Here is an 8,267-nt window from a genome sequence, read left to right as displayed (position 1 = left end):
AATGGAAGCCCTAAGATACCATCTGTTTACATTTATTTTAGACCCTATTTTCTCGAGCTCTCGACTTATTTATGTCATGATCTCAAGATAACAAAACTTTGTTTCCCTGAGATAACTACATAAATAATTTCATATCTCATATCTTGGGAAAATGATACATAATGAAGAGGACGGCTAGCAAGCTCCACCGGCAGGGCATCAACATGAGCTTGATGTTGTGCCAACAGGCCTTGGTTTTCTGATGAATGATTTAGCAGGAATAAAACAAACCATGTTGAATCTTAATGCTTTCATCCTTAAAGTAAAAGCATGCTATGTGGCTGGTGTTTGACTGGGTCAACGTGAAGCCTAGCAAATAGGTTGGGATACCCCAACATTTCTGGGGTGGATATTCTCTCCAGCAAAGCAAGCTATTTAAGCAGCCATCAAGGCTTGGGAAATGTGATTTCATTGATCTATGGAGAGAAAAATGTCTCAAAATTATTTGTAAATGCATGGACCATGATCCACAAATATGCAATAGTTAACAGATGTGCTTTTCTATCCACAAATACTCCTTACCTACAAGTTCTAATGTCAGTAAATGTACTATGATGTACAAAGTAATGTCTATTTGTAAATATATACTTTATAAATAGTAAAAAAATACATCATACTTTGCATGTGTATTTGTTGTGACATGTCATTTGTAAATCTGTAATTCTGTGTGTGAAGAGTTGAATCTGCATTTGTGGATCATCCAACACGTCACACACAGATTTACACATTTCACGACAAATGCACATGCAAATTATGATGTAGGATATGTATTTTATTTTTATTTTTACAAATCAAGTATATATTTGCAAAAAGACAAGAATTTGTAAATCATAGTATGTTTATTCAAATGATAACTTATAGACACAAGTAAGGAGTTCTGTATTTGTGGATTGAAAAACATATTTGTAAACTGTTGCATATTTGTGGATCATGGTACATGCATTTTCTCAATGTAGGCTACTCCTGCTCCATCTGCTGTAGGCCAGGACACTACATGGACTAGCCTGTTCATTTGTCATCATGGGAAAACAATTAATTGTTTTCCTGAGATATCGAATTAATTATGTCATTATCTCTGGGAAACATTGTTTCGTTATCGCAAGATAATGACATGGATGAGTCGACATCTTGAGGAAACGAAATAAAATAACTCAATATCACGTGAAAACAGAGACAACATTCAAATGCAAATTGATGCAGCCTAGCACAGAGCCCTTTAATTAAGAGCCATGATGGTGATTTCCTTCTGAGCTTTTGTGTTTCCTCACAATAAATGTTTCGTTATCTCGCAATATGTTTTCATTCCCTTGCAATAGTTTTTGCAGTACCTCGAGATACCTGTTCTGGAGGTAAGGCAAAAGTACTGCGAGGAACGCAAAAATTGATCGTAAAAAAATAAAGAATCATCACCATGAGCCTTAGGGGGCTATGTAGCCTCGGGCTTCCGTAGTGGCTTTTTTTGCCATATATACTTTCGTTGTTTTTGTAAATTAAGAGTAGACTGAATCCACCGAGCTCTATCCGGTGCCCTACGCAGGCTACTATTTTCGTCATGTTTGGGCATGATTTGTGATGTGTCAAAGTCGACCAGAGCTTATTGTCCTGGTGAATCGCAGAGGGAGTTCCCCGCCTGCAATGCACCCTGAAGGAGCTGAGAAGCGAAGCTTCCAAGCTCTCCCCGTCTCTCCCTGCCCTTTCCGTGGGTCTTAGCCTCTCTCTGGGACACGCTGGGGGATCCAATGACGTCACGGACGAAACACACTTACACACTCATACGATGTAGCAGACTTGCTATTCTGGGAAGTGAAGCCAGGAATAGGCCGACTCACCCTGTCTCTTTATCGCGAGTATTTCCACTTGTCTTCGCGTGTCGGGGGCACAAGAAACAGTAATAATCGTCAGATTATGCAAGAATGGTTATGGAGAACATCGGTTCAAATTGTATTTGCGGAAAGTGAATGCCTCTTGCGTAGGCTGTGATCCTTCGAGAGGTACATAAACGGCTCAGTATCATCTCTGGTAGTTTATGCTGTTAGACATTACATGCAGCGCACTTCAGATGTGAAACGGTAAGTGAATCGTTGAAGAATAACTACATAGATTGAGATGTCATTGAATTGGAAAAGTTTACTATGCTTATGCACGACGTGTTGCTTATACTAGGGGAATACCCAGTTACTTGCATGAAGACTTGGAATGTTGCGTAATATCCTGTGGAATTTGCTCTATACATTCAGCAATCAAAGTGTTCCATATTGGTATTTGGGAACCTTCCTTATGATTGATTAGGGTTCTATGTATACTGAGAGTCAGCGTAACTTGAGGAAATTAGTATCTTCATCTTATGTGCGTGTTTGTGTATTTATGTGTGGGTGTGTGTGAACAAATAGGTGTATGTCTGCGTGCGCTGTAGAGAGAGTGGGAGGGACGCTGGCTCGTTCCGGGAATGTTCCATGACGTGTTTGCCGTCAGGAAGGGCGGCGGAAGGGGGTTTTCAGCCAGGCGCCACTTTTTTCTCTGTTTTCAATAGACTGCAGTAAAGATGTAGACAACCTTCTTAGTTGATTATTGAGCACATTTGACACACTACCTGAAAGAATGGCCGCTTCATTTGGATAGTAACCGAAGTTAAACTGCATTTCAATTTCTGTTCTGTATTTTTGTAAGATGATGTCAGAGATGTAGAATAGAAGCCTGTCACTGTGGATGCAAATGTACAGCTAATTTCTCTCACGTCTCACATATCACAAGTCTTACGTGGTTATGTCATTAATTCATTAATTTCAGATGCATCCATGTCAGACCTGTGAATGATCCATTAGTGAGAACTACTGCCCGGGTCAGCCACAACTTTACTTATAGAATGATTTATGTCTCTGTGAATGTTGTTCCTTGTTGCCATATTTTTCCACCTCTCTCTACCTCTGATAAGAAAGTAATAGGCATGCTTGGTCATAGGCTTCCAAAACCCCTCAAAGTTAACCATACTGATTATGAGCTACAGCATTATTACCTCCACCAAGGTTGTTATGTTTTCAGTTTGGTTTGTGTGTCTATCTTTGTTTGTCCGTCAGCAGGATTATGCAAAAGCTAACAGACCGATTTTCATGAAACTTGGTGGAGAGCTGGATCCAAGGGCTGGATCCACTTTTCACTTTCTTTAACATTGTGAGTTAGGGCATATCGGCCTTGGTGTAGGTCTGCGCTCTCTGAGTGCCCTATTTAGGCTATAAGGTTGATATGCCACTTAAATAACCATCTGTTTCCAGCTGTGAATAATACATTCATTTAAGTGTATCGAACAGAGTCAGTGGTTACATTGGTAGTGCGCTGAAAGTAGTCAATACCCATAAGTGGCTATGTAATAGGCCTGCCTTTTAAACCTCATCCTGAAGTGTAACCTAGCAGCCGTGTACATATAGGCATGGTTACCCAATAGATACTTCTACAAATGGTGTCGGCTAGGTTTTAGCAGTAATGTGTCTGCTGACACGTTCTAGGAGTGTGAATGTAGTGTGACGTCAGCGCTGATCTTAGCTGCACAGTAAGAGCAGTCTCCCCTCTCTCCTGGGCTCAAAAGAGGTCTGATCTAAGTGTAACACCCTTACTTTACATCCTTACTTCTTTGTAATCTCTCATTTCTGTCTGCAAGCGGAGCTAATTGTAGAGAGAGTGAGAGTGACAGAGAGAAACTATGAGCAATGACAGGGATATATGTCTTCATTTAGGACTGTTAACAATAACTGCAGACATCTTCTTGGAGTCAATTAATCTCAGACGCTTGGATTTTGTGGTTTGTCCAATGATGATTTGTACCGAGACGGCCTACTACGACTGGCCTGAGTCTGCACTGGCTGTCCAGACTGTCCAGATTCTGAAGAGTGAAAAGAATAGGAGAGATTTGGTATCACTGGCAGCAGACTTGCACAATGATGCTGCTTAAAAGACAGAAATCAGTGGAATGCTGTGTGTATGGGTAGAGTGAGCACATCTGATCATTTGAACGGACCTAGGTTCAGATTTTAGCACATAAGCAGTTTTGTTTAAATAGCATCTTTCCACTGTAGGAACTTGTGGGACTTTCAAGTGGCTTGAATGTTTACAAGTAGCCTAATATTTTGCTCTTCGATCGGAACATCAATTCCGAGCATGGCAAAAGAACTATATATTTCTCCAGCGGCAGCACTAAGATTAGACCGTTAAACCAGAGATGCTTTAAAGTTGCAAACACTTTGTGGCATTACTTTATTTAGTTTAGTATTACTTTATAAATCAATATACCAGTACCACTATGATTAATTAAAGGCTATATTTTAGTGGACATTTTGCTTGTGTCCATTCAGTGACTGTAACCTCAACAAGCTAACTATGTAAGCTATCATTTATTTTGCAGTGTTCACCGTGTAACCTCTGTTCGCATTTAACAAATAAGCATCAACCATCACTCAAAGCACCACCCAGCAGTTTCAGGGCAACACAGAAGTACCTTCCCCAGAGTAGGTACTTATTTCACCCCTGAAAACGGCCCTGAAAGAGGTCCTACAGGGGCGGTTTCTGCAGTGGAAAACCGCCTTAAGGTGCCGGCCCCCCTAAAACAGCCTGTGAGTTCCTGAAGTGGAAAAGTGCCTCATTAAACCAGAGAATCTGTAGATAGGATTAAACCCACGGTCGAGTTGACAGTTGAATTTTGCCTTAAAGTTGTTAACGTTTGATTTAAATGTCTTCATGGCAGCTGTAATATAAGCGTGTATTGATCTGATGTTTTGCTTGTGTTCATTCAGCGTAACAGGGTAACTCTAATTCCTTTTTCTGTATCCTCCTCATAACCTCTGGTGAAAATATGCTTGCTGGTTTTAAAAACGGCCCTTGTTATTGTCTTCCACCCATGTCGTGTTTAACCAATAAGCACCAATCATCACTGCAAGCCCAACCCAGCAGTTTTAGAGCAACTCAGAAGTACCCACCCCTAATTTCTCCCCTGAAAACGGCCCTAAACAGGGTCTTAGGGGAGTATTTCCTTTGGTTGAAATGTGCACATAGGTTCAGGCTGCCCTAAAGAGACCCTTGAGTTCCTGCAGTGGAAAAAGGTTTAAAGATGCCTCTGTCAACATCTCCTGAGTTGTCAAGCCTATCATGTTCTCAAAGCAAATAATGCAACTATACTGATTCTGCATTCAGAATCTTTGCTGATTCTGCAACAGATGCATGTGAAGTCTGCAGGTCATCATGCTGATGACTAGTTGCTGGTTACACTGTAATGCCATGCATGACCCAGCCTTAAAGGGACACTTTGGGATGTTTAAACCTGGGCCCTATTTTTTAGATCTTTTAGGGTCCAAACTTTTACTAAGGACAATTAACGATTGAAATCTTTCCAATATTGAGTTTGAACGCTATAACCGGCAACCGCAAAGCAGCTATACAATTTAATCCCATGGGGCAAGCGTGTACGTCACAGAAAACTGCTTGTTTTCACCACTGACAGGCTCATAATGTTATTATAAGTATCTGACCTGTGTTTGTTTACCTCAATAACTGTAAAGAAACTGTAGAAAACAGTTACAGTTTCTGTAGTTTAAGTTTCAGTTTCTGTTTTGGTCAATGTTGCAGAACACTGTGGCCAGCGAGAAACATTGGACCACATGACTTGCCCACTAGTTTTACTGCACAACGCAGAATTATTTTATTGTGTTGTTTACTGCAGTTTCCATGTATGAAATTGTTTTGTGCACATTTTGCTATTTTGAAAGGTTTAAACACAAAATGTAGTCTTATTATTTTCTCTGCAAATGTCCATGTCAATCATAGGTGTACAACACAATTGATAATTTCACAGTTGGTTCGCCCTATCCTAATCAGTGTCATGTTTTGTGACAATTATTACAGTAAAGCACAGAAAACAAATATGCCTTGTGTACAAGATGCAAGTCATGTGGTCCAATGTTTCTTGCTGGCCACAGTGTTCTGCAAGTGAGTTGGGTGTGGTGATGCAGTCACCACATAGCAGGACTACCGCATGGCTCTGACATTCTTTGGGATGGATGTTTCCTTTGTGGTAGAAGAGTTTGCCTCAAACTATCCAGTCTGTCAAGTCATGTGAGGGCAAGAAACACCTAAGACTCAACCTTTTGCAACGACATTTGTTTCCTGTTTTTATTGTGGGTCATTGTGTTTCAATTCATTAATTATCAGAAAATGTTTGTAATGCAGGCTTGGTTCAAAGCATGGTTACATAAAGGGAAGCCACACATAGTTTGCAAATAGTAAAGTACATTTAATAAAGAATTTAAGGACGAAATCATAGTGAATGATCAATCAAAAGTCTGTGTAGGGGAGTCAAAACTGTCAAATGGAAGTGGAGGGAGTGGGGAAAGTCAGCCAGAGTGGGGAGAGCAGGCCTCTGATCCAGAGTGTGGGGAGAGAGCAGGCCTCTGATCCAGAGTGAGTGGGGAGAGCAGGCCTCTGATCCAGAGTGAGTGGGGAGAGCAGGCCTCTGATCCAGAGTGGAGAGAGGAGAGAGCAGGCATCTGATCCTCTGATCCAGAGTGGAGAGAGCAGGCCTCTGATCCTCTGATCCAGAGTGGGGAGAGGAGAGAGCAGGCCTCTGATCCAGAGTGGAGAGAGCAGGCCTCTGATCCTCTGATCCAGAGTGAGTGGGGAGAGCAGGCCTCTGATCCAGAGTGGGGAGAGCAGGCCTCTGATCCAGAGTGGGGAGAGCAGGCCTCTGATCCTCTGATCCAGAGTGGGGAGAGGAGAGAGCAGGCCTCTGATCCAGAGTGGAGAGAGCAGGCCTCTGATCCTCTGATCCAGAGTGAGTGGGGAGAGCAGGCCTCTGATCCAGAGTGGGGAGAGCAGGCCTCTGATCCAGAGTGGAGAGAGCAGGCCTCTGATCCTCTGATCCAGAGTGAGTGGGGAGAGCAGGCCTCTGATCCAGAGTGGAGAGAGCAGGCCTCTGATCCAGAGTGGGGAGAGCAGGCCTCTGATCCAGAGTGGGGAGAGCAGGCCTCTGATCCAGAGTGAGTGGGGAGAGCAGGCCTCTGATCCAGAGTGAGTGGAGAGAGCAGGCCTCTGATCCAGAGTGAGTGGGGAGAGCAGGCCTCTGATCCAGAGTGGGGGAGGAGAGAGCAGGCCTCTGATCCAGAGTGGAGAGAGCAGGCCTCTGATCCAGAGTGGGGAGAGAGCAGGCGTCTGATCCAGAGTGGGGAGAGGGGAGAGCGGGCCTCTGATCCAGAGTGGGGAGAGAGCAGGCGTCTGATCCAGAGTGGGGAGAGGAGAGAGCAGGCCTCTGATCCAGAGTGGAGAGAGCAGGCCTCTGATCCAGAGTGGGAGAGAGCAGGCGTCTGATCCAGAGTGGGGAGAGAGCAGGCCTCTGATCCAGAGTGGGAGAGGAGAGAGCAGGCCTCTGATCCAGAGTGGGGAGTGGGGAGAGCAGGCCTCTGATCCAGAGTGGGGAAAGGAGAGAGCAGGCTTCTGATCCAGAGTGGGGAGAGGAGAGAGCAGGCCTCTGATCCAGAGTGGGGAGTGGGGAGAGCAGGCCTCTGATCCAGAGTGGGGAAAGGAGAGAGCAGGCCTCTGATCCAGAGTGGGGAGAGGAGAGAGCAGGCCTCTGATCCAGAGTGGGGAGAGGAGAGAGCAGGCCTCTGATAGTCATCCAGAGTGGCGAGAGAGCAGGCCTCTGATCCAGAGTGGGGAGAGGAGAGAGCAGGCCTCTGATCCAGAGTGGGGAGAGGAGAGAGCAGGCCTCTGATCCAGAGTGGGGAGAGCAGGCCTCTGATCCAGAGTGGGGAGAGGAGAGAGCAGGCCTCTGATCCAGAGTGGAGAGAGCAGGCCTCTGATCCTCTGATCCAGAGTGAGTGGGGGGAGCAGGCCTCTGATCCAGGAGTGGGGAGAAGCAGGCCTCTGATCCAAGAGTGGGGAGAGCAGGCCTCTGATCCAGAGTGAGTGGGAGAGCAGGCCTCTGATCCAGAGTGAGTGGGGAGAGCAGGCCTCTGATCCAGAGTGGGGGAGAGCAGCTCTGATCCAGAGTGGGAGAGGAGAAAGCAGGCCTCTGATCCAAGTGGAAGAGCAGGCCTCTGATCCAGATGGGGAGAGAGGCAGGCGTCTGATCCAGAGTGTGGAGAGGGGAGAGCGCCTCTGATCCAGATGGAGAGAGCAGCGTCTGATCCAGAGTGGGAGAGGAAGAGCAGGCCCTGATCCAGAGTGGAGAGAGCAGGCCTCTGATCCAGAGT

General features: G+C 44.9%; 1 protein-coding gene across 1 annotated transcript in view; it reads left to right on the top strand.

Annotated features, from left to right (window-relative positions):
- Positions 1 to 1,545: 1,545 nt before the first annotated feature.
- The window catches only part of hivep2a (HIVEP zinc finger 2a), a 53,484-nt gene continuing 46,762 nt past the window's right edge, over positions 1,546 to 8,267 (top strand). Inside the window, exon 1 of the mRNA XM_031581824.2 lies at positions 1,546 to 2,108. The gene's annotated coding sequence lies outside the window, so the exon portion shown is untranslated. The remainder of the gene's footprint in view (positions 2,109 to 8,267) is intronic.

Source organism: Clupea harengus, chromosome 15 (genome assembly GCF_900700415.2).
Source record: "Clupea harengus chromosome 15, Ch_v2.0.2, whole genome shotgun sequence".
NCBI classification, from domain to species: Eukaryota; Metazoa; Chordata; class Actinopteri; order Clupeiformes; family Clupeidae; genus Clupea; species Clupea harengus.
Note: the sequence above shows the minus strand (reverse complement) of the source record. Positions and strands in the feature narration are given on the sequence as shown.